The sequence below is a fragment of the Heterodontus francisci genome, chromosome 43 (genome assembly GCF_036365525.1).
Source record: "Heterodontus francisci isolate sHetFra1 chromosome 43, sHetFra1.hap1, whole genome shotgun sequence".
Classification (NCBI taxonomy): Eukaryota; Metazoa; Chordata; class Chondrichthyes; order Heterodontiformes; family Heterodontidae; genus Heterodontus; species Heterodontus francisci.
Window position 1 is genome coordinate 30423534 of NC_090413.1, and position 27054 is coordinate 30450587.

The following is a 27054-nucleotide window of genomic DNA, read 5'->3' on the forward strand; positions in this document are numbered from 1 at the left end:
AAGATGATTGATGAAGGAAGGGCAGTGGATGTTATCTATATGGACTTCAGTAAAGCCTTTGACAAGGTCCCTCATGGCAGAGTGGTACAAAAGGTGAAGTCACACGGCATCAGAGGTTTGCTGGCAAGATGGATACAGAACTGGCTCAGTCATAGAAGACAGAGGGTAGCAGTGGAAGGGTACTTTTCTGAATGGAGGGATGTGACGAGTGGTGTTCCGCAGGGATCAATGCTGGGACCTTTGATCTTTGTAGTATATATAAATGATTTGGAGGAAAATGTAGCTAGTCTGATTAGTAAGTTTGCGGACGACACAAAGGTTGGTGGAGTTGCGGATAGTGATGAGGATTGTCAGAGGATACAGCAGGATATAGATCGGTTGGAGACTTGGGCGGAGAAATGGCAGATGGAGTTTAATGTGAGGTAATGCATTTTGGAAGGTCTAATGCAGGTGGGAAGTATGCAGTAAATGGCAGAACCCTTCGGAGTATTGACAGACAGAGAGATCTGGGCGTACAGATCCACAGGTCACTGAAAGTGGCAATGCAGGTGGATAAGGTAGTCGAGACGGCATACGGCATGCTTGCCTTCATCGGTCGGGGCATAGAGTATAAAAATTGGCAAGTCATGCTGCATCTGTACAGAACTTTAGTTAGGCCACACTTAGAATATTGCGTGCAATTCTGGTCGCCACACTACCAGAAGGACGTGGAGGCTTTGGAGAGGGTACAGAAGAGGTTTACCAGGATGTTGCCTGGTCCGGAGGGCATTAGCTATGAGGAGAGGTTGGATAAACTCGGATTGTTTTCACTGGCACGACGGAGGTGGAGGGGCAACATGATAGAGGTTTACAAAGTTATGAGCGGCATGGACAGAGTGGATAGTCAGAAGCTTTTTCCCAGGGTGGAAGAGTCAGTTACTAGTGGACGTAGGTTTAAGGTGAGAGGGGCAATGTTTAGAGGGGATGTGCGAGGCAAGTTCTTTACACAGAGGGTGGTGAGTGCCTGGAACTTGCTGCCGGGGGAGGTGGTGGAAGCAGGTATGATAGCGACGTTTAAGAGGCATCTTGACAAATACATGAATAGGATGGGAATAGAGGGATACGGTCCCCGGAAGTGCAGAAGGTTTTAGTTTAGGCAGGCATCAAGATCGGCGCAGGCTTGGAGGGCCGAATGTCCTGTTCCTGTGCTGTACTGTTCTTTGTTTGTAGATTCAAGGGGTCTCTTTCAGCCTTCATCTGGTATTATTGTAACAGGATTTCATTTTTTAACACAGTGTGTTTTGAGCTCCCCCTTGGTGAATCCTTGTTCACCTCTTTCCAATTATAAGGCAAAGAAATGAGCACAAACAGGCCTTCTTACGTTTAAAGAAAAATATAATTTATTAAAACTTAAACTCTAATTCGGTTAACGCCTACACATGCACACCGTGCCTCATGCTCGCATGCATACGCGATACACACAGGCAAACAGAGACAGAAAAGAGAAGAAAAATAAAGTAGAGAGTTGTGAGGCAATATCAGAAGAGTTTCTTGTTACTGTGCTTCAAGCTCACTGTAGTCCTTTTGTAGGTAGTTCTTGCTTGTAGGTAATTCTTGCTTTTCGTTGGGGCCCAGTATTCTTCTTAAACCTTGTTCACTGTAGGAGACTTTTCTTTCTTGGGGTTCATGTGTCTTCAATGGTTTCCAAAGCTGATGACAGCATGATGAGAGCAGACAGAAGAGAGGTCTTTTCAGTCCAGCAACAAACAGCTTTCTGAGTTTTAAAACACTGTGGCAAGTTCAAATTCAAAAAACTCCAACAGCTAGTTAATCATGTGACTAAACTGGTCTGACCACATCTTCTGTGTATTGGGGGAGCAGGAACTGGTTCCTTTTTTCCAACCCTGTCTGCTGGTATGCAAAAAAGGTCTTTCTGGTGAGGGGCCTGGCAATTCCTTGTGATAGGCCCTCTTTTCTTCCCAGCAACAATTTTAAGTTTTAATGTGCATGTGGCGAAATATGTGTCTCATTCTTGGCGGGTGGGGCCCTGCATGACAAATCATTTAGCTTCTCTGCTATTTCTCTATTCCCTATTATAAATTCTCCTGACTCTGCCTATAATGGACCCACATTTGTCTTAGCCAAACATTTCCTTTTTACGTACCTATAGAAGCTTTTACAGTCCGTTTTTATATTTTTGCTAGCTTACATTCATACTCTATTCTCCCTTTCCTTATCAGTTTCTTTGTCCTCCTTTGCTGTATTCTAAACTCCTTCCAATCCTTAGGTATACTACTATTTCTGGCAACTTTATAAGCCTTTTCTTTTAATATTATACAATCCTTAACTTCTTTTGTTAGCCACAGTTGACTGCCTTTACTTTTGGGTTTTTTGTACCTTGAAGGAATGTATAGTTGCTGTAAACTATGTAATAATTCTTTAAAGACTTTCCATTGCCTATGTACTGTCATACCTTTTAACGTATTTTCCCAATACACCTCAGCCAATTTGCTCCTCATATCTTCATAATTTCCTACCTCACTTTCAAACATAATATAAAATTCTATCATATTATGGTCACTCATCCCTTAAGGTTCTTTTACAACAAGATTATTAATTAGCCCTTTCTCATTACATAATACTAGATCTAAAATAGCCTGTTCTCCAGTCGGTTCCTCAACATACTGCTCTAGAAAACCATCCCTAATATACTCCAGAAACTTGTCCTCCACAGCATTATTGCTCATTAGGTTTACCCAGTCTATGTGCAGATTTAAGTCACCCTTGATTACTATATTACCCATGCTACATGCTTCTCTCATCTCCTGATTAATGCCATGCCCCACACTACCACTACTGTTTCGTAGCCTATAAACAACTCCTACCAATGTTTGCTGTCCCTTGCTGTTTCTTAGTTCCACCCAAACAGATTCCACATTTTGTTCTTCCGATCTGAGATCCTCCCTTACTAATGTACTGATCCCATCCCTTATTATCAGCGCGCCACCTCCCTTTCCTTTTTGCCTGTCCTTCCTAAATATCGAATATCCTTGAACATTCCGTTCCCAGTCTTGGTCACCCTGTAGCCACGTTTCCGTTATGGCAATTAGATCATACCCATTTACCTCTATGTGGGCCTTTAAATCATCTACCTTGTTGCGAATGCTGCGTGCATTCAGGTAGATTGCCCTTAACCTTGTCTTCTTGACATTCTGCAGTTTAAGCATAGTTGATGCTCGCCTTTGTTTCGCCTGCCTTCTAATGTCACTTGCTACTTTTCTACCTCCTGTTACCAGCTTTACTTCCTTCCAATTTGAGCCACCCCTCAGGTTCCCATCCCCTACAGCTAGTTTAAACCCTCCCCAACAGCACTAGCAAATCTCTCTGCGAGGATGTTAGTTCTGGTCCTGTTAAGGTGTAGCCCGTCCATCTTGTACAGGTCCCACCTGCCCCAAAACCAGTCCCAATGCCTCAGAAATATGATGCCCTCCCTCCTACACCAATTCTCCAGCCACGTGTTCAGCCGATCAATCCTCCTATTCCTATGTTCACTAGCACGTGGCACAGGGAGTAATCCTGAGATTACTGCTTTGCAGGTCCTGCTTTTTAATTTCCTTCCTAACTCCCTAAAATCTGCTTTCAGGACCTCATCCCTCTTCCAACTTATGTGACTGGTACCAATGTGGACCATAACCTCTGGCTATACACCCTCCCCCAAAAGGATGTCCTGCAGCCGCTCCATGACATTCTTGACCCTGGCACCAAGGAGGCAACACACCATCCTGGAGTCACGTTTACTGCCACAGAATCACCTGTCTGATCCCCTGACTATTGAATCCCCTATCATAGAAACATAGAAATATAGAAAATGGGAGCAGGAGTAGGCCATTCGGCCCTTCGGCGTGCTCCGCCATTCAAAAAAGATCATGGTTGATCGTCTAATTCAGTATCCCGCTTTCTCCCTTGATTCCTTTGGCATTAAGAAATATATCTATCTCCTTCTTGAATATATTGAATGACAAGGCCTCCACTGCCTTCTGCAGTAGAGAATTTCACAGGTTCACCACCCTCTGAGTGAAGAAATTTCTCCTAATCTCGGTTCTAAATGGCATACCCCGTAGCCTAAGACTGTGACCCCTGGTTCTGGAATTCTCAGCCATCGGGAACATCCTCCCTGCATCTAGCCTGTCTAGTCCTGTTAGAATTTTATAGGTTTCTATGAGATCCCCTCTCATTCTTCTAAACCCACGTGAATATAGGCCTAGTTGACCCAATCTCTCCAAATACGTCAATCCTGCCATCCCAGGAATCAGCCTAGTAAATCTTCTTTGCACTCCCTCCATGGCATGAACATCCTTCCTCAGATAAGGAGACAAAAACTGCACACAATACTCCAGATGTGGTCTCACCAAGGCCCTCTATAACTCCAGTAAGACATCCCTGCTCCTGTACTCAAACTCACTATTGCTCTTCCACTCTTCTTCCTCCCCTCCTGTGCAGCTGAGCCACCTGTGGTGCCATGGACTTTGCTCTGGCTGCACTCCCCTGAGGAACCATTGCTCTCACCAGTATCCAAAATGGAAAACCGATGAGCATGCAAGATAGACTCAGGGGACTCCTGCACTGCTGCCTGGTTCTCTTAGACTGCCTGGCAATCACCCATTCCCTCTCTGCCTGCACGTTCCGAACCTGCGGTGTGACCACCTCCCTCAATGTGCTATCCAAATTGTCCTCTGCCTCGCAGATGCACAACAGTGACTCCAGCCACTGCTCGAGATCCGAAACCCAGAGCTCAAGATTCTGCAGATGGTGACATTTCCTGCAGATGTGGACATGTGGTGCGTCCATGACTTCCCATATACTGCAGGACGTACATTCCACTTGGCCGAGCTGACCTGCCATAACGCAAATTAAAATTTTTTTTATTACAATGAGAAGTAAAAGAACTTACCAGTTACTCACCATTCAACTTTCTCCCCTGTACCGAAGAGAGAGGCAGCTACTGGAGACAGAAAAAAGGTAGAAGAAAGAAAGGAGCCCCTCCCTCATATACCAAACTCCCACTTTACACTCTGTGCATTCAAATTTAATTTTTTCTTAATTTATAGTTCTCCACCTTACCAAACTTCCTCAATTACCAAACTCCCTTCTTAATACTCTGTGCCCTCCAGCAGCACTCAATGCAGACAAGCAGCACACAGAGTCCCCTCAATTTATACTCAGAAAACAATGCTGTGTCAGCTCTGCTAGAGCTTAAGAACCAGTTTAAGTTAGCTACCTAATTAACTAGCTACAGCTACTCTCAGAGTGTTAGTGTACCCCTGTTTAAAACTGCAAGAAACCTAACTTACCTCTTAACTGAAAGGAATTTCAATTAATTGCTAGATGTAAACAAAACAAAAACTAGTCTTGAGAGATTAATCCTTAAAATTCACTCACTTACCAAACACCCTTCTTCAAACTCAGTGCAGACTCAGTGCCACTGTCACCAGATTAATATCACCAGCAAATTTAGGCGCCTTCAAATAACTTATAAACGTAATGAACCAACATCAAACCCCATGGAACATGCTTAACAACAGCTGTCACTCAGTCACCTCCCGATTTATCACAACTTCTGGCTGATAATTTATCAGCCAGTTTCTAATCCAGTCCAACACACTGCCCCCTATCCTATGGTGTGAAATTTATGCAGTAGTCTATTATGTTGAACAGTGCTGATGTCTTTCTGTAATCCAGGTACACAGCATTCACCATCTCACCCTAATCCATTTGATCCATAACCTCTTCAAGAAATCCACTAAATTAGTTTTGCATGACTTGCGCCTCTGGTTATTTCTAATTGATCCCTGTCCCTTATGGTGATTACTTATAACATTCCTCTTCACAGTTTAAAACAATTTCCCCACAATCCTTACAAGTACATAATTTGCCAGTTTGTCCTTGGCACCTGTTTTTAAAAAGAGGATTGAGCCTTCAATCGTGATCAATATCCAGTGTGTCCCTGCTGGGAAATGCTCACTTATGGACTGATGGGGATGGGATTAGCAGTCTGCTGACACTCACTGTCCAGACTCACACATGAAGAATAGCCACTTGGGAGAAGTATCAGAAAACTGCCTGTGCTCATAGAACCATCCTTCCAGTAAGAACCAGCACCTTCAGGCAAGGAGGTTAGATAATCAGGTGACAAGAATATCTCCACATAGCAGAAAGTATAGCAGAAAGGTTCACTAATGTCCTTTAGGAAAGGAAATCTGCCGTCCTTACCTGGCCTGGCCTATAGGTGACTCCAGACCCACAGCAATGTAGTTGACTCTTAAATGCCCTCTGAAATGGCCTAGCAAGCCACTCAGTTGTATCAAACGCTACAAAGTCTAAGCAAAGGAATGAAACTGGACAGAGCACCCAGCATCGACCTAGGCACCAGAAATGACAACAGCAAACCCAGCCCTGTCAACTCTGAAAAGTCCTCCTTCCTAACATCTGGGGGCTTGTGCTGAAATTGGGAGAGCTGTCCAAGCAACAGCCTGACATAGTCATACTCACGGAATCAGACCTTGCAGACAATGTTCCAGACACCACCATCACCATCATCCCTGGGTACGTCCTGCGCCACTGGCAGGACAGACCCACTAGAGGTGGCGGTATAGTGGCATACAGTCAGGAGGGAGTTGCCCTGAGAGTCCTAAACATTGACTCCAACCCCATGAAGTTTCATGGCATCAGGTCAAATATGGGCAAAGAAACCTGTTCTGATGAAAGGTCACAGACCTGAAATGTTAACTCTGCTTCTCTCTCCACAGATGCTGCCTGACCTGCTGAATATTTCCAGCACTTCCTGTTTTTATTATGGGCAATGAAACCTCCTGCTGATTACCACCTACCGCCTCCCTACCCTCCACCCCCTTTAGCTGATGAATCAATGCTTTTTCACGCTGAACATCAATTGGAAGAAGCACTGAGAGTAGCAAGGGCACAGAATGTATTCTGGGTGGGGGACTTCAATGTCCATCACCAAGAGTGGCTCAGTAGCACCATTACTGACCGAGCCCTAAGAGGACATAGCAGCTAGACTGGGTCTACGGCAGGTGGTGAGGGAACCAACAAGAGTAAAAAACCTACTTGACCTCATCCTCAGCAATCTATCATTCGCAGGTGCATCTGTCCATGACTGTATTGGTAAGACATACAGTCCTTGTGGAGATGAAGTTCCATCTTCACATTCAGGATACCCTCCATCGTGTTGTGTGGCACTACCAGCGTGCTAAATGGGATAGATTTCAAACAGATCTAGCAACTCAAAACTGGGCATCCACGAGGCACTGTGGGCCATCAGCAGCAGCAGAATTGTATGCAACCACAATCTGTAACTTCATGGCCTGGCATATTCTCCACTCTACCATCACCATCAAGCTGGGGGACCAACCCTGGTTCAATGAAGAGTGCAGGAGGGCATGCCAGGAGCAGCACCAGGCATACCTCAAAATAAGGTGTCAGCCTGGTTAAGCTACAACACAGGACTACTTGCATGCCAAACACCAGAAGCAGTATGCAATAGACAGAGCTAAGCGATCTCACAACCAATGGATCAGATCTAAGCTCTGCAGTCCTGCCACATCCAGTCGTGAATGGTGGTGGACAATTAAACAACTGACAGGAGGAGGAGGCTCCACAAATATCCCCATCCTCAATGATAGGGGAGTCTAGCACATCAGTGCAAAAGACAAGGCTGAAGCATTTGCATCCATCTTCAGCCAGAAGTGCCAAGTGGATGATCCATCTTGGCTTCCTCCTGAGGACCCCAGCATCACAGATGCCAGTCTTCAGCCAATCCGATTCACTCCATGTGATATCAAGAAACGTCTGAAGGCACTGGATACTCTAAGGCTATGGGCCCTGACAATATTCCGGCAATAGTACTGAAAACTTGTGCTCCAGAACTTGCTGCGCCCTAGCCAAGCTGTTCCAGTATAGCTACAACACTGGCATCTGCCCAGCAATGTGGAAAATTGCCCAGTGATGTCCTGTGCAAAAAAAGCAGGACATATTCAACCTGGCCAACTACCACCCTATCAGTCTACTCTCGTTCATCAGCAAAGTGATGGAAGGGGTCGTCGACAGTGCTATCAAGCGGCACTTGCTCAGCAATAACTTGCTCACTGACACTCAGTTTGGGTTCCGCCAGGACCACTCAGCTCCTGACCTCATATTAGCCTTGGTAGTAACATGGACAAAAGAGCTAAACCCAGGAAAGGGATGAGAGTGACTGCCCTTGACATCAAGGCAGCATTTGACTGAGTATGGCATCAAGGAGCCCTAGCAAAACTGGAGTCAATGGGAATCAAGGGAAAACTCGCTGCTAGTTGAAGTCATACCTAGCACAAAGGAAGATGGTTGTGGTTGTTGGAGGTCAATTATCGCAGTCCCAGAACATCACTGCAGGAGTTCCTCAGGGTAGTGTCCTAGGCCCAATCATCTTCAGCTGCTTCATCAATGATCTTCCTTCAATCATAAGGTCAGAAGTGGGGTGTTTGCTGGTGATTGCACAATGTTCAGCAGCATTCATGACTCCTCAGATACTGAAGCCGCTCATGTCCAGATGCAGCAAGACCTGGACAACATCAGGCTTGGACTGATAAGTGACAAGTAACATTCGCACCACACAAGTGCCAGGCAATGACCATCTCCATCCAACAAGAGAGAATCTAACCATCTCCCCTTGGCATTCAATGGCATTGCCTTCGCTGAATTCCCCACTATCAACATCCTGGGATTACCATTGATCAGAAACTGAACTGGACCAGCCACATATGAACATACGAATTAGGAGCAGGAGTAGGGCACTCGACCCTTCGAGCCTGCTCTGCCATTCAATAAGTTCATGGCTGAACTGATTTCTCCACATTTCCACCTACCCCCGATAACCTTCCACCCCCTTGCTTATCAAGAATCTATCTATAATAAAAGCAAAATACTGCGGAAGCTGGAAATCTGAAATAAAAACAAGAAATGCTGGAACTACTCAGCAGGTCTGGCAACATCTGTGGAAAGAGAAGCAGAGTTAACGTATCAGGTCAGTGACCTTTCTTCGGAACTAGCAAATATTAGAAATGTCAAAGGTTATAAGCAAGTGAGCCGGGGATGGGGCAAGAGATAACAAAGGAATCTATCCACCTCTGCCTTAAAAATATTCAAAGAATCTGCTTCCACTGCTTTTTGAGGAAGAGAATTCCAAAGACTCACGACCCTCTGAGAGAAAAAGTTTCTCCGCATCTCTGTCTTAACTGGGTGACCCCTTATTTTTAAACAGAGATTCTTGTTTGCGATTCTCTCACAAGGGGAAACATCCTTTCCACATCCACCCTGTCAAGACCCCTCAGCATCTTATATGTTTCAATCAAGTCGCCTTCCTCTTCTAAATTCCAGCAGATACAAGCCTAGCCTGTCTAATCTTTCTTCGTAAGACAGCCCACATATTCCAGGTATTAGTCTAGTAAACCTTCTCTGTACTGCCTCCAACGCATTTACATCTTTCCTTAAATAAGGAGACCAGTACTGTACACAGTACTGCAGATGTGATCTCACCAATGCCCTGTATAGCTGAAGCATAACCTCCCTACTTTTGTATTCAATTCCCCTCGCAATAAACGATAACGTTCCATTAGCTTTTCTAATTAAGTGTTGTACCTGCATACTAACCTTTTGCGATTCATGCTCTAGGACACCCAGATCCCTCTGCATCTCAGTGCTCCGCAATCTCTCACCATTTAGATAATATGCTTCTTTTTTATTCTTCCTGCCAAAGTGGACAATTTCACACTTTACCACATTATATTCCATTTGCTAGGTCTTTGCCCACTCACATAACCTATCTACATCCCTTTCTAGTCTCCTTATGTCCTCTTCACAAGTTACTTTCCTACCTATCTTTGTGTCATCAGCAAATTTAGCAACTATACCTTCGGTCCCTTCATCCGGTGGAGTTGTGGATAGTGTCGAAGGGTGTTGTAGGGTACAGAGGGACATAGATAGGCTGCAGAGCTGGGCTGAGAGATGGCAAATGGAGTTTAATGCGGAAAAGTGTGAGGTGATTCACTTTGGAAGGAGTAACAGCAATGCAGAGTACTGGGCTAATGGGAAGATTCTTGGTAGTGTAGATGAGCAGAGAGATCTTGGTGTCCAGGTACATAAATCCCTGAAAGTTGCTACCCAGGTTAATAGGGCTGTTAAGAAGGCATATGGTGTGTTAGCTTTTATTAGTAGGGGGATCGAGTTTCGGAGCCACGAGGTCATGATGCAGCTGTACAAAACTCTGGTGAGGCCGCACCTTGAGTATTGCGTGCAGTTCTGGTCACCACATTATAGGAAGGATGTGGAAGCTTTGGAAAGGGTGCAGAGGAGATTTACTAGGATGTTGCCTGGTATGGAAGGAAGGTCTTACGAGGAAAGGCTGAGGGACTTGGGGTTGTTTTCGTTAGAGAGAAGGAGGAGGAGAGGTGACTTAATAGAGACATACAAGATAATCAGAGGGTTAGATAGGGTGGATAGTGAGAGTCTTTTTCCTCGGATGATGATGGCAAACACGAGGGACATAGATTTAAGTTGAGGGGTGAAAGATATAGGACAGATGTCAGAGGTAGTTTCTTTACGCAGAGAGTAGTAGGGGCGTAGAACGCCCTGCCTGCAACAGTAGTAGACTCGCCAACTTTAAGGGCATTTAAGTGGTCATTGGATAGACATATGGATGAAAATGGAATAGTGTAGGTCAAGATGATCGGCGCAACATCGAGGGCCGAAGGGCCTGTACTGCGCTGTAATGTTCTAATTCTAATTCTAATTCTAATTTGTATAAATTGCAAAAAGTTGAGGCCCGAGCACAGATCCCTGTGGCACACCACTTGTTACATCTTGCCAACCAGAAAATAACCCATTTATGCCCACTCTCTGTTTCTTGTTAGCTAGCCAATCTTCTATCCATGCCAATATGGTATCCCCTACACCATGAGCTTTTATTTTCCACAATAACCATTGATGTGGCACCTTATCAAATGCCTTCTGGAAATCTAAGTACAATACATCTACCGGTTACCCTTTATCCACAGCTTATGTGACTCCCTCAAAGAACTCCAATAAATTGGTTAAACATGATTTCCCTCTCACAAAACCATGTTGACTGTGCCTGATTACTTTGAACTTTTCTGAATGCCCTGCTACAGCCTCTTTAATAATAACTTCTAACATTTTCCCTAAGTCAGATGTTAAGCTAACTGGCCTGTAGTTTCCTGTTTTCTGTCCCCCTCCCTTTTTGAATAAATGAGTTACGTTCGCTATTTTCCAATCTAAAGAAACCTTCCCCGAATCTAGGGAATTTTGGAAAATTAAAACCAACACATCATCCATCTCACTAGCCACTTCTTTTAATACCCTAGGATGAAGTCCATCAGGACCCAGGGACTTGTCAGCCTGCAGCTCCAACAATTTGTTCATAAATGCTGTGGCTACAAGAGCAGGTCAAAGACTGGGAATTCTGCATCGAATGACTCACCTCCTGTCTCCCCAATGCCTGTCCATATTTCTACAAGGCACAAGTCAGGAGTGTGATAGAATACTCTCCACTTGCATGGATGAGTGCAGCTCCAACAACACGCAGGAAGCTCAACACCATTCAGGACAAAGCAGCCCGCTTGATCGACACCCCATCCACACCCTCAACATTCACTCTCTCCACCACCAAAGCACAGTGGCAGCAGTATGTACCATAGACAAGATGCACTGCAGCAATTCACAAGGTTCCTTTGACAGCATCTTCCAAACTAGCGACCTCTACCACCTAGAAGGACAAGGGCAGCAGGTGCATGGGAACACCACCATCTGCAGGTTCCCCTCCAAGCCACACACCATCCTGACTTGGAACTATATCGCCGTTCCTTCACTGTCACTGGGTCAAAATCCTGGAACTCCCTTCCTAACAGCACTGTGGGTGTACCTACACCCCAAGGTCTGCAGTGGTTCAAGAAGGCAGCTCACCACTACCTTCTCAAGGGCAATTAGGGATAGGCAATAAATGCTGGCCTAGTCAGTGACGCACACATCCCATGAACGAATAAAAAAAATTTTTTTAGTCTCAACTACCCATCCACAATGGTGAATTTCTGACCCCACTTTTTCACCATAGCTACTGGACCTCTCTCTCTCCAGAAAGATATCTTGTTGCCTCTTGAACGCATTTAAACTCCCCACATCAGTGTCCTTTCTGGGAACTTATTCAACAATTCAATTACTCTTGTGTGAAAACTTTCTGCTTCTTCCTGACTCCTTCATTATTAACCTGTGTTGCCTAAGATTTGAACCCTTCATCTGTACACTCATATTGGCATCAACATAAGTATGGGCTGAGTACTGCAGGGCAGAGACTCTAACAGACACACAAAGAGGCCATGTAATTTATTACCTTCATTGCGTTAAATGATATTTATTTTTATCCACTAATTCACCAGCTGGGGAAAAATCTCTTGGATGGTGAATCAGTCTGACTTATTTAACTTAGATTAAGATGATGCTATTTCATCTTATTCTAGATCTAAATTTATGTGAGCTGTAATCTTCTTACAAAGTTCAATTAATGTCTTTCCCTTTTCACAAATGTCCAAAATGCAAAACCATTCCCACAATAATTGGAAATGACTAACTACTGCTTATGTTTAACCTTTTTGTATTAAAGATATAGTTGCCTACATTCTAAATGAGAAAATTGAACAACATTTTTAAAAAAGGTATTATAGGGATCCATTTTATGTCCACCCCCACCTCCAAGTTGTACTTTCCCCACCGCCTTCCCCCCACACCCCACCACCACCTCCAACCAAGATAAAAGGAATCACAGACAAGGTCAAGCCTGCCATCACCCAGAGTTCCGCCGCCTCCCCACACACACTCTCTCTCTCCTACAGTAGTGCAGGAATAATGATCAGGAACAGAAACTTTCTAACCCAGAGCATTAAGGATAAATGTAGTGCCCATTCACCACCTAGCTGAGGTCAACTGGTTCAGCCTTCTGTAAATTAAACCAGGGATCTCCCTGATCCATCATGCTGTGTACTGACTCAATAAGCCATTTGGTGAGCTAGCTTTCTGCTCCATTATTTAATTTATCTTCTTTGCTTTTTACTCATTTCTTATTCAATTTTGTTATTTCCTTTTTCATTGCTCTGAGGCTGGAATGTCTTTTGTTACTTCAAGTGTTTTTCTCTCTCCAGTTAAACTCTTCTTCAAATCAGAGTTTTGTAGGACAGCAACAGGTCAGGACTTTTCTTGTGTAAAGACTTCAATATCCTGGCCTTAAACTGGTCAATGTCCCTCAATGATCTAATGGGTCTATCTAATGTTAAAATGTATGAACTGTACAGTTTTTGAGTTTTGTATTTCCAGTATTTTAAACTGTAACCTCTGTATTTTGACATTTACAAAGGATGTTGAGATATGTATTGTTTTCCTATTTTCGTGTTGATACAGCGCACTCCAAGGTAAAGGATAACAACAACCCTGCTCCCAGGACTCTACCAATGGCGATTTATATCTGTTCACTAAGATATGTGCAAGAGAGCCTGGAGTGACTCTCCCACCAATTTCCCCTCTAACTGCATACACACCATACCAGTGTAGCTCACTAACTTTTGGGAAAGGTTACAATCTCAATCTACATCTCAAGAATTACACAGAATTACTTAGAATATACAGCACAAAAACAGGTCATTCAACCCAACAATTCCATGAGGTGTTTATGCTTCACTCGAGCCTTATCTACCTCTATCAGCATTCTGTTCTTCCTGAAACCTCCCTCAGGAGCCTCGGCCCCACAACCTGAGCCGTCCATTGGAAATCCCCTCTGTGCCATTCCACTCTGTGCAGAGAGGTTTCCTGTATGGACTGTTCTTGCACAGCTTCCATTTCCTCATCCTTGTCAGCTGTCCAGACATGCCATGGCACTCCGTCCTGCCATCTGGTGGGAGGCACTCTACGCAGGAGTCCTCTCTTTGTCCATCAGGGATTTGGCATGAAGGGTGCTGCGTGCAACAGGGTGTTAAGTTGATTCACGGACTCCCGGGCCACCTGCAAGTTCTGGCTGCATTTCAGTCCCATGCTCCTGATCTTTGGTCACCTGGTGCAGAGGGGAGCAGGCAGATTGGAAAACCTCCTCTTGGGGACTGCTCCCGGGTCTGACAAACGTGGCCATTAACAGATCCAGGCAGCAGGCAGTTGAGCGGGTCGCTCAGCCCAACTGCCTGCCTCTCTTCCGCAGCCACGTCCGTGCCCGGGTGTCCCTGGAGAGGGAGCACATGGTGTCCGCCGGAACACTTGAGGCCTTCCAAGACCAGTGGACATCGGAGAGCCTGAAGTGCGTCATCAGCCCCCGGAATGTTATTTTAATTTGTATTGTTAAGTTTCCTTTTACGTTTTGGGGTTCTTTTTGTTACTGTGTATTGGTGGTGACCCTTCAATAGAGGCATTTAGTGCCTCCTTTTAAGTTACCTTTATGTTCAAAAGAGGTATTCCCTTCTCCCTCACATGCTTATCTAGCTTCCCCTTAAAAGCAACTATATTATCCACCTCAACCACACCCCATAAAGGCGAGTTCCACATTTTCACTACTGTCTGGGTAAAAAGGTTTCTTCTGATTTCCTTATTTGATTTCTTGGTATTTATCATATATTGATGACCTCTAGCTTTCCTCTTCCTCACAAGTGGAAACACTCTGTGTTTACTCTATGATATGGACAGATGGGAGGTGGTATGGGTGACTTCCACTTTTCATCTCTCAAAAAATAGTGTTTCCGTTCCTGAGTGTTTTAAGGGTCAAATAGACAAACGACAGGTTTTCTCATAGGTTAAGAAAGAAAGAAAAATATTTATTTTACGGAATAGCCGAAAACTGTTCTCAACCTCATCTACTCTCACACACATACACACACAAGGAAAGATAGAGAGAGTAGAGTGGTAGCATGCAGTTAACAGTCCAATTGTGGTAAAAGAGTTCATTGTTTTAAGAAAACCTTTAGAAGCTTTTTGGGAGAAAATCTTTCAACGGTGCAGGCCTGAAAATTCTTTGTCTTGAAAAGGATGAAATGTTGCAGGCTTCTTGTGGTTAAGCCTTAATCCGGAGTCCATGGTGGAAATCCTGGTTCATTTTTGCAGGTGGGGGTGCTCTGCTGCAGTGGTTAAAATGTGTTGTCAGCAGGGCTCCTGCTTAGCTGGAACTGTCTCACAGCTGCTCTGGCTGAAAAGATCTTTTCTGGCTATTCTGTTGTTCTGCCCTCTCTCTCCAGAGAGATACCTTTTAAGGTAGAAACTTGTCAGGTTGGGGTGTCGGTCAGGTGACTGCTCTCTCGCCTGGGGTGATTCATACAATGTTCCAGGATATGGGAACCATTGTTTCATGATGAGGTCTGAATGTGGTGCATTCTGATGAATAGGTGCTCTTCACACTCATTGTGGTGACCTTGGCCACGGAGACAGGCTGTCTGCAAAATGTCTTTGTTAGTTCATTCCTGCAGATAAGAGTCCATAATATGTAATGGGCTCCTTTCAATTTCAAAGGGTTCTCCCCAAAGCTAATTCAGACGAGGTTAATGCGTTTCATCTTCAGCAGACAAACGTATATTTCCAGTGCAGCGGGATGGGGGCAAAATGACCTGTTCTTCTGTTTTATTGGAAAGTCAACTGCCACAGTTTTTTACTTTTTCATTTCATAATTTCTCCAATTCATTGTTTATTTCATCACGACTCCTTCCAAGCATGACATCTATCAAAACTTTTCATAATATTAAAGACCTCAATTAGGTCACCCTTCTCTTAAAAGAGACCCAGCCTGTTCTTCCTTTCCTGATAGGATTAACATGTAGCATGATGTAGCACATAGTGAAGGGCACAGGTCTATGCCTGTGACTCCACCATGCAATTGAGGCAGTTACCAAGTAGAGGTGAGGACTTTCCCACTGCATGGGGATAAGAAAATTACAGGAACATGCTTCAATTGAACATTTTTATTTTAATGCGATATTTTGATTTGTATGGAAGCTGGGATAACCCTTCCTCCTAATACATTGTCCTCTTTTACAAGAGCAAGAAAAGGAAGGGAAGAGCACAAAATCCCAGCTGTCAACATCCTAGACACATGGCACAGAAAGTCTGTCTAGAACCAGTGAAGGGAAGGTAGGTTGTAAGGGATCAGCGTACAACACTGCACTAAGCAACAAAGCATTGAGCAGCAACTGGCTCACCTTTGACAAGGAAATAGCCATCTGATTGATTCTAATTATGGGGGGTTTGCTTGGAACTGCCTCAGTGGTGAAAAGACGAGAAATGGTTTTACTGAGATCACAGTGCATGAATGAATCATTAACAGCTGGAACATGACCTGATGCTGTGTGGAATTAAAACGAATGGATGAGGGACATGAGGAATAAAAATTACAATTTGGTACAGAGCCATGGAGACCAGAAAGCTCGCAGGTTGTGCTGTTAGCTGATCCCAGCTAAAAATGAGGGTAGATGCACTACCACTGACCTCAGAATCCCATAGCTAGGAAGAGATACAATCAGTCGGATTCCCCTCAGAACCACTATTCAGCAACTCTTTCTGTAAAGTCTGTGTGTGAGCATTGGGTGAGGATACAGCTGAATATGCTGCCAACAGTCAATACCCAGACCCACACAAGACCCGTGGCTGAAGTACGAGAGGGCAATCATACCTATGGAACTGAATGCCAGCGAGAGTTAACACTTTTTCAGAACAGCATAGCAGAAACATGGAGGAAATAGAAAAAACATATTTTAAAATAAGAATGCAATATGAAGGAGTAGCATGTTCATGCCCTTGCAGTGTGGTCCATGTTGCTATAGCAACAGCCAGGCCTGTCCTAAATTGTTCAGATAGACATGAAAAACATTGGTGGGAAGAGACACAGCATTTAATTTATGATCCTCTCACCTCTGTAGGCGTAGGCATCCTGGAAATCTCCAAAATCGTTCAACTACCTGTATTATTATACTGCAGTGAGGGTGGAGAGTCGAAGAGACTTAGCAGTTGGAATCGAAGAGACTTAGCAGTTGATCAAGTCACTGCAACACCAGCACTCTCATCCCCAACCCACGCATGACTCTTCTATTTAGAAAATGAAACGGCAGGAGGAGGATAGATTTTTAACCTGGACCAGCATGTGGGTTTCAGTGTGGAGATAAAACTGACAAACATGCGAACACGATGGGAAGCCAGCTCCAACCTGCCAACTTCTGAGTTAAACTCGTCAATCCCTCGGGAGAGGCAGATTACCTACTAGGCATATGGCAATCGCTCAATTGGAGCAATACGTCAACACAATTTTAAATTTAGCGTCGCATCCGTTGGTTTCCTCGGCTTCCTGAAACACACCATCGAAGGAAAGGTGAGAACACATTGCAGTGGAGAATGCTGATTAAAACTCAAATAAATACTGCAATAAATAATCAGTACTCAGATATTTTCTCATCTACTATGGGAAAGGGGTTTTTCACAGTAGTTTACTATCTACAGGTTTTCTGAATCACATCATGATGGGTGGCACATTGATTGCCTTAGATTAAACATCGAACGAGGAGCAATATGACGAGGTCCAAAATGACCAGAAGCAGCAGCAGTGTGCTGTTCAGAGATCTGTAGCTGGACATTAGAAAGGGAATCGGCAGAATGGAGAGCAGCAGAGCCGCGACAGAGTATTACCGGTAAAGGCTTAGTTTCCTTGATGTTGGAACAGCAGTACTTCAGGAGGCACAGACTGTTGCGTCAAGCAGTGGCAAACATCTGCAACCTGCTAGAAGAAGACCTGTTGCCTGCTGGTCCTGGAGGCCACGTGTCAGCAGTGGTTGTGAACTTTTTTTGTCTCCAGATCCTTCCAGGGAAATACACACACACAGGCACACACACAATCAGAGGCCCAAAAGTGCATAAGACAGATGACTGACAGGGTGTTTGCCAGGTCTGGCAATTATGTGAAATTTGCCTACAATGACACCAGTCACAATGAGTGGGCACTCAAGTTTAAGGATCTGGCTGGTTTCTCACAGGTGCGGGGTATCATCGACTGCACACATTTGCACTCCAGACACCGCCAGAGCAACCAGGTGTATTTGTGTAAAACAAAGGCTTCCAGTCTATCGACGGTGTGTGAACACAAAAATATATTTCTGCAAGTGTGCGCAAGATTCCTGAGGAGATGTCATGATACTTTCATCATGCAGTAAGCATCTGGTTAAAAAGAAGTGGTCCTGGAGTAGCAGGAGGATTTGGCTGTTAGGTGGGTAGGGGAGGGGGTGATTGATTGGACATGATTAGCATCAAGTTGACTAGACTTCTAGGTCCCACAAACAGCAATGAGATAAATGACCAGCTAATCTGTTTTGATGATGTTGGTTAAATGATGAATATTGGCTACGACACTGGGAGAACTCCCTGCTCTATTTTGAAAAGGAGTCATGAGACTTCCTGAAAGACATTACTTCCAACAATCTAAATTATGTGCTCAAGTCCTGGAGTGGGGCTTAAACCCCAGCTTTCTGACTCAGAGGCAAGTGTACTAACAACTAAATAAGTTGTTACCTCTTCCTTCAATGCTAGTCCAAGCACAAAATAAATCACCATAGGCAATGAGAGCCAGTAACATGTAGAAAAAGAGAAGTGCTGGCAAAAACAAGTCCACCTTTTAAACAATTTAATAAAGTGAGCAGAACTCAAAAATGATGTATTGCCGAGATGACAAGTGAATCAGCCGTTGCCTTGATTCTTATCCAGGTGCTTAATTACATTACTGCAGCAAACAGAATTTCAGCCAACTGTTGTATTTCGTTTTGTTCCTTTTTAAACACACAATCGTTTTATTAATAGCAAAAAGACGCTTTCCTGCACAGAGGCACAAAAAGGAAGACAGTGGATGTTAGGCACCGGGCTTAAACAATTCCCTCACTGATTACTTCTGTTCTTAGAGTAAAGAGAAATATCATGCTTGGAAATGTTGGCGATTCTCAGTTTTTAAGGAATAGGTGTTGCGATTTTGAAGCCTTATCACAGGAAAGCAGAAAAAAAAATTCTGCCAAGATATGGATTTGATCTCTGCTTTTCATTTTTTAATTTCCCAAGTGGCCAACCTTCATGTATGAACCTAAAGAGTGAGTGTCAGCAGGTTATTGACTGTGCAGGGCAGCACAACTAAACCCAATTCTGTTCGTACCCAATGATACACAAACACATGGGGCGGCACAGTGGCGCAGTGGTTAGCACCGCAGCCTCACAGCTCCAGCGACCCGGGTTCAATTCTGGGTACTGCCTGTGTGGAGTTTGCAAGTTCTCCCTGTGTCTGCGTGGGTTTCCTCCGGGTGCTCTGGTTTCCTCCCACATGCCAAAAGACTTGCAGGTTGGTAGGTAAATTGGCCATTATAAATTGCCCCTAGTATAGGTCGGTGATAGGGAAATATAGGGACAGGTGGGGATGTGGTAGGAATATGGAATTAGTGTCTTCTTTTGGGCCTCCTTATCTCGAGAGACAATGGATACGCGCGTGGAGGTGGTCAGTGGTTTGTGAAGCAGCGCCTGGAGTGGCTATAAAGGCCAATTCTGGAGTGACAGGCTCTTCCACAGGTGCTGCAGAGAAATTTGTTTGTTGGGGCTGTTGCACAGTTGGCTCTCCCCTTGCGCCTCTGTCTTTTTTCCTGCCAACTACTAAGTCTCTTCGACTCGCCACAATTTAGCCCTGTCTTTATGGCTGCCCGCCAGCTCTGGCGAATGCTGGCAACTGACTCCCACGACTTGTGATCAATGTCACACGATTTCATGTCGCGTTTGCAGACGTCTTTATAACGGAGACATGGACGGCCGGTGGGTCTGATACCAGTGGCGGGCTCGCTGTACAATGTGTCTTTGGGGATCCTGCCATCTTCCATGCGGCTCACATGGCCAAGCCATCTCAAATTGCCCCTAGTATAGGTCGGTGATAGGGAAATATAGGGACAGGTGGGGATGTGGTAGGAATATGGAATTAGTGTAGGATTAGTATAAATGGGTGGTTGATGGTCGGCACAGACTCGGTGGGCCGAAGGGCCTGTTTCAGTGCTGTATCTCTAACTAACTAACAAGCACACACATATGCACACACACTTTACATAATGATTAGAAGTGGGAATCGGGCTGATTTTCTCCCCCTCCCTAGCCTAGGAGGTGCTGAGACAAATTATAGCATCCCAAGTGCCACAATGCATAAGACATACATACACATGGGATCGAACCTGGGATTTCCCAGTCAGTAGGGCTCAGTAATACCATTTTTTTTATTCATTCACAGGATGTAGGCATCATTGGCAAGACCAGCATTTTTGCCCATCCCTACACAACTGAGTGGCTTGCTAGGTCATTTCAAAGTGCAGTTAGGAGTCAACCACATTGTTATGGGTCTGGAGTCACATATAGGCTAGACCAAGTAAGGACAGAAGATTTCCTTCCCTAAAGGACGTCAGTGAAATAATAGGATTTTTATGACAATCCAATAGTTCCGTGGTTACTATTTCTGATATTAGCTTTCTATTCCAGATTTATTAACTGAATTTAAATTCCTCAGCTGTCGTGGTGGTATTTGAACTCATATCTCTGAATCATTAGTCCTGCCTCTGGATTATTAATCCAGTAACATGACAACTACAGTACTGTACCCCCAAGAATACTCCCTGGTATTCTCAAAACCCTTCTGTAGGCGAGCAGTCTCAGGCTTGCTTTATCTACAAAATTTACACAATATAAATGCTGCAGTGGTTTTTAGTCCAAAACAAAAATAGGAAGATTGTGCTACCTACCGACCCTTTGCCTCGATGGGCTGGGGTGGAGAGTGGGGGATGTGGTGTGGGGGTCGGAAGTACCAGTGCATTATTCATGGACTGTTCATCTTAATAGGGCATTGTGCTAAACATGGGCCCTTCACCTTGACAGGGGCTGCTTGTTACATATTCTGGACTTCATGGGGAAAGGAAGCTGTTAGTTAGAAACACTGGGCCTCGAGGGAGTATTCTGTCATTCACATGCTCTTCAAGTCAACTGGGGAGCAGTCTATTAACACATACTTCTCTTAGAGGGGTGAGAGTATTTTATTCCAACCTTTCATCTTGGGGGAAGCAGTGTGCTACCACAGATCCTTCTCTTCAAAAGGGGGAGAGTACCTATAATTTCTGTTACAATGCAAGTTGTTAGGAAAAATATTAAAGTTGAGACACAAGAGCCTAAACTAGGACTCAGTGCAAGGTGTTAAAATCAGTACCATTCCAAAATACTGGGGAGGCAACTCTGCCTGCATTTGTGGAAGGGGATTAAGCGGGTACAGGAAGGGACTACATTTCAACAACCAACAGGTCAAAGGGGAAGAAGTTAACAAAATATGCAGATTGGGAAAGGAAGTAAAACAACAGTAATACTAATTTAATAACTTTGCATTGGTGGCATTGTTAGGGCTGGATTTTGATCTCCCCCAGGCGTCGGGTTTTGTGGTGGGGGCGGGGGGCCTGAAGATGGCTCCGGATGAAGACTGTCATGGACCTCGACACCAGGAGGGCCCGACCCGATCCTCTCAGCAGCGGCAAGACACGGTGGCCTCCCCACCGCTGGGTGACGGGACCACAATTTTAATATGCAAATCAATTAAAATAATTAATTTAAATAAACTTACATCGCCTTCTGATGGCCCGCCGCGACCTTTGGCCCAGCAGCTGGCACTCCCAAACCTTCGGATCCCCATCTGGGGAAACGAGGTGCCACACTGGTGTGGGGGGGGGGGGGGGCACGGGGGGATAAGTTTATCAGTGTGGGTGGCGGGGGGGGGGGGGTTCAAATTATCGTCACAGGTGTAGCGAATGGTGAGATGGGTTGTAGTTTAAAGTTTGTGCAGTTGGGAGGGGGAATAGGGCAAATAATTAATTTAATTGTTATTCAGGGGATGGGGAGGGGCAAAAGAAATGTATATACGTAATTTAATTAAATCTATCTTTAAATATTTAAATATGCCAGTAGGGCTAATAGCCCTCTAAAAAAGACACCTGCACACAGGCAGCTGACACCATTGCCAGGGACAGACAGCCCGCCGCCGCGACATCGGCGGCGGGCACATAAAATTCAGCCTTTAGAGTGTAAGGAAGGGGTGTAAAGTAGAAATTGAAAGGTGAGATGAGCAATGTAAAGGGCCCAGGCTTCCTTCAGTAAACTCCAACCACTTGGTTATAGAATGGGATTATTAAAAGGTGCCTGCACCTTTAACATTGCATGGTAGACCACAGGATCGACATTGTGTCATTGTGTGCTGTGTATAAAAGGTCGATTCTAGGTGCACTAAGTTTGATACAAATTACAGCAACACTTGCAATGAGAAACAGGAACAGTGCATCCCCCTTTCAAAGGGCAGACCTGACTTGCTAATACAGTCAACAGATGGAAACTGCAGAAGGAGCACTTGTCAGGCGCAGAACAAATACCATCTGATAGCAGACGCATTCTTTGCAGAGACAGAATAAAGAAACCAAATGGGATTTCAATTGATCCAGAAATAATGTACATTATCAAAATTCATAGCTGAGATTTGTCATCTTTTCAAACTGAGATGCACTCAAAAAAAACTTTTCATTTATTCTAAATTTAGATTAATGATGCAGTTTGCTTTTTGAATTTGGTATCAGACCTCAGGATCGCAGTTCAGCTTTCTTTTCACCAGAGGGTGTCCTACCCCTGCATTTTCAGTATTCATGGCCTGATGCTGCATTTTTCCACAGTACTTTGACACAGCTGGAACAATTTGCACTTAGATGCCACATTTATCATAAAGACAACCCCAAGGATCTTCACCAATAGGGGAAAGGAAGTTGGATGTTGACAGCAGCTATGACGAAAAGCTCAGACAAAGAAATGAGATTTCAAAAGAGAGACAGAGAGGTTTTGGAGGAGTTTAAAAGAGCAGTATACAAAAGCAGCCAAAAGCTCTGCCACTAATGGCAGGGCAAAGGAATGAGGGGAGCCACAGAAGGCAAGATTCTGAGGAATGTAAGTGTTTGGGGTGGGGGGGAGTATAGGACTGGAGAGATGTGGGTAGGGCTGGTCTAAGGAGGGCTTTAGAGATGAGAAGAACATTTTGACCGTAAGTCAGGCTAGGTCAGTGAGGACAGGAGTGATGGGAAAGTGAGACTTAGTGCAGAACAGTGTACACAGTGTAATTGCAAACATTGTGATGCATCAAGGAGGGGGAAAGTTACCTGGACACTTTGTTCCAGAAGGCAGTCACACCCCTTAGGATAGGGTCATCTGATTTGGTCAATGGTCAGGGACAGGAAGGTGTGACTGCAAGTTAGGCAGGTAACGGTATCGAGAAGGTGGGAGTGGAGGAGCGTCAACCCTTGCAATTGAGCAACAAGTTTGAGGATCTTGCAGCTTAAGAACATAGAACATAGAACAGTACAGCACAGTACAGGCCCTTCGGACCACGATGTTGTGCCGAACCTTTAACCTACTCTACGATCAAACTAACTACCTACCCTTCATTCTACTATCATCCATGTACCTATCCAAGAGTCGCTTAAATGCCCCTAATGTATCTGCTTCTACTACCACCGCTGGCAGCGCATTCCACGCACCCACCACTCTCTGTGTAAAGAAACTACCTCTGACATCTCCCCGAAACCTTCCTCCAATCACCTTAAAATTATGCCCCCTGGTGATAGCCCTTTCCGCCCTGGGAAAAAGTCTCTGGCTATCCACTCTATCTATGCCTCTCATCACCTTGTACCCCTCTATCAAGTCACCTCTCATCCTTCTTCGCTCCAATGAGAAAAGCCCTAGCTCCCTCAATCTTTCTTCATAGGACATGCCCTCCAGTCCAGGCAGCATCCTGGTAAATCTCCTCTGCACACTCTCTAAAGCTTCCACATCCTTCCTATAATGAGGCGACCAGAACTGAACACAATATTCCAAGTGTGGTCGAACCAGGGCCTTATAGAGCTGCAGCATAACCTCGCGGCTCTTAAACTCAAACCCCCTGTTAATGAAAGCCAACACACCATACGCCTTCTTAACAACCCTATCAACTTGGGTGGCAACTTTGAGCGATCTATGGACATGGACCCCAAGATCCCTCTGTTCCTCCACACTACCAAGAATCCTGTCTTTAAGCCTGTATTCCACATTCAAATTCGACCTTCCAAAATGAATCACTTCACACTTTTCCATCTGCCACTTCTCAGCCCAGCTCTGCATCCTGTCAATGTCCCGTTGCAACCTACAACAGCCTTCCACACTATCCACAACTCCAGCAACCTTCGTGTCATCGGCAAACTTGCTAACCCAGCCTTCCACTTCCTCATCCAAGTCATTTATAAAAATCACAAAGAGCAGAGGTCCCAGAACAGATCCTTGTGGAACACCACTGGTCACCGAGCTCCATGCTGAATACTTTCCATCTACTACCACCCTCTGACTTCTATGGCCAGCCAATTTTGTATCCAGACAGCCAACTTTCCCTGAATCCCATGCCTCCTTACTTTCTGAATGAGCCTACCATGGGGAACCTTATCAAACTCCTTGCTAAAATCCATATACACCACATCCACTGCTCTTCCTTCATCAATGTGTTTTGTCACATCTTCAAAGAATTCAATAAGGCTTGTGAGGCATGACCTGCCCCTCACAAAACCATGCTGACTGTCTCTAATCAAACCATGCTTTTCCAAATAATCATAAATCCTGTCTCTCAGAATCCTCTCCAATAATTTGCCCACTACCGACGTAAGACTGACTGGTCTATAATTCCCAGGGTTATCCCTATTCCCTTTCTTGAACAAGGGAACAACATTTGCCACCCTCCAATCATCCGGCACTACTCCAGTGGACAGTGAAGACACAAAGATCATCGCCAAAGGCGCAGCAATCTCTTCCCTTGCTTCCCGTAATATCCTTGGGTATATCCTGTCTGGCCCCGGGGACTTATCTGTCCTCATATCATTCAAAATTTCCAGCACATCCTCCCTCTTAACCTCAACCTGTTCGAGCATATCAGCCTGTTCCACGCTGTCCTCACAAACGACCAGGTCTCTCTCACTAGTAAATACTGAAGCAAAGTATTCATTTAGGACCTCCCCTACCTCCTCCGACTCCAGGCACAAGTTCCCTCCACTATCCCTGATCGGCCCTACCCTCACTCTGGCCATCCTCTTGTTCCTCACATAAGTGTAGAACGCCTTGGGATGGACAAGAGCAAGGGCTGTAGTGTGGATGAGCAGACTGACCATGGCACCATGGTAGAGGAAGCCATTCAAGTGGGCGGGGGGGGGGGAAGGAGTTAAAAGGAATATAGTGGTAGTAGGGGACAGTATAGTCAGGGAGATAGACACTGTTCTCTGCAGCCAAGTGAGAGAGTCCAGAAGGACGTGTTGCCTGTCCGGTGTCAGGGTTTGGGACAGCTGCTCAGGGCTGGAGAGGACCTTGCAGTGGAAGGGGGAGGATCCAATGGTCATGGTCCACATAGGTACAAACAACAAAGATAGGACTACGAAAGAGGTTCTGCATAGGGAGTATGAGGAGCTAGGCACTAAATTAAAAAGCAGAACCTCAAAGGTAACAATCTCTGGATTATCACCAAAACCACATGCAAAGAAGATTAGAGAGATGAATGCATGGCTCAAAGACTGGTATGGGAGAAGTGGGTTTCAGTTCCAAGGGCACTGGCACCAGTACTGGGGAAAGTGGAGGCTGTATCTTTGGGACGGACTTCATCTGAACCATGCTGGGACCAGATTTTTAGCGAGTCGTATAACTAGGGAAGCAGAGAGGGCTTTAAACTAAATGTGGGGGGGCGGTCGGAGAAAGGGATCATGTAGGGGAAGATGGAATAAATTAAAGGGAAATGACAAGACAATAGATCAAGAAAGCAATAAAAGGTAATGATAATCAGAATATGGCAGGAAGGGACAGTGATTGCAAACTTAAGAGTATGCCAGCAGATAGGGCCAGAGTTTACAAAAACAGTTAAAAAACCGAGTTAAGGGCTCCATATCTGAATGCCCGCAGCATTTGCAAGAAAACAGATGAATTATCAGCTCAAATAGAAAGTTATATATAATGCCTGATAGCCATTGCAGAGATGTGGCTATTAGGAAACCAAAGCTGGGACCTGAATATCCAAGGGTACGCAACGTTCAGGAAGGGCAGGAAGCTGGGAAAAGGTGGTGGGGTAGCTCTGTTAATTAAAGAGGGCATTAGTACAGTAGTGAGAGATGACCTTAGTTCTAAAGAGTATGACATCGAATCAGCTTGGGTGGAACTAAGAAACAGCAAGCGACAGAAAATATTGGCGGAAGTTGTTAATAGGCCACCAAACAGCAGTGGTAATGTAAATCACAGTTTAAATCAGGATATTAGAAGTGTGTGTAACAAGGGTAACACAGTAATCATAGGTGATTTCAATCTACATATAGATTGGGTAAACTTTATTAGTACTAATGTTGTGGAGGACGAATTCTTGGAATGTATGCAAGATGGTTTTCTAAAGCTGTACGTTGAGGAACCAACTAGGGAACAGACTATTTTAGTTCTCGTATTGTGCAATGAAAAACGGCTAATTAATAATCTTACTGTAAAGGAGCCTTTAGGAAAGAGTGACCATAATATGATAGAATTTTACATTAAGTTTGAAAGTGAAGTAGTTCAATCAGAAACTAGGGCCTTTGATCAAGGAGTCAATTACTGCAGTAAGGAGAGATGGTATCTGAGAAGGTTCCTCAAATGAGCCAGAATGTAGAAAGTCCTACAAGAGAAGGGGCGGTACTAGACCTAATCTTAGGGAATGAAGCTGGACAAGTGTTAGCAGTATCGGTGGGGGAGCATTTCAGGGATAGTGGCCTTAACTCTACGATTTAAGGTAGTTATGGAAAAGGACAAAGATGGACCAGAAATAAAGGTACTGAACTGGGGGAAGGCCGATTTCAATATGATAAAACAGGATCTGGCCAAAAGTAGACTGGGAGCAGCTAC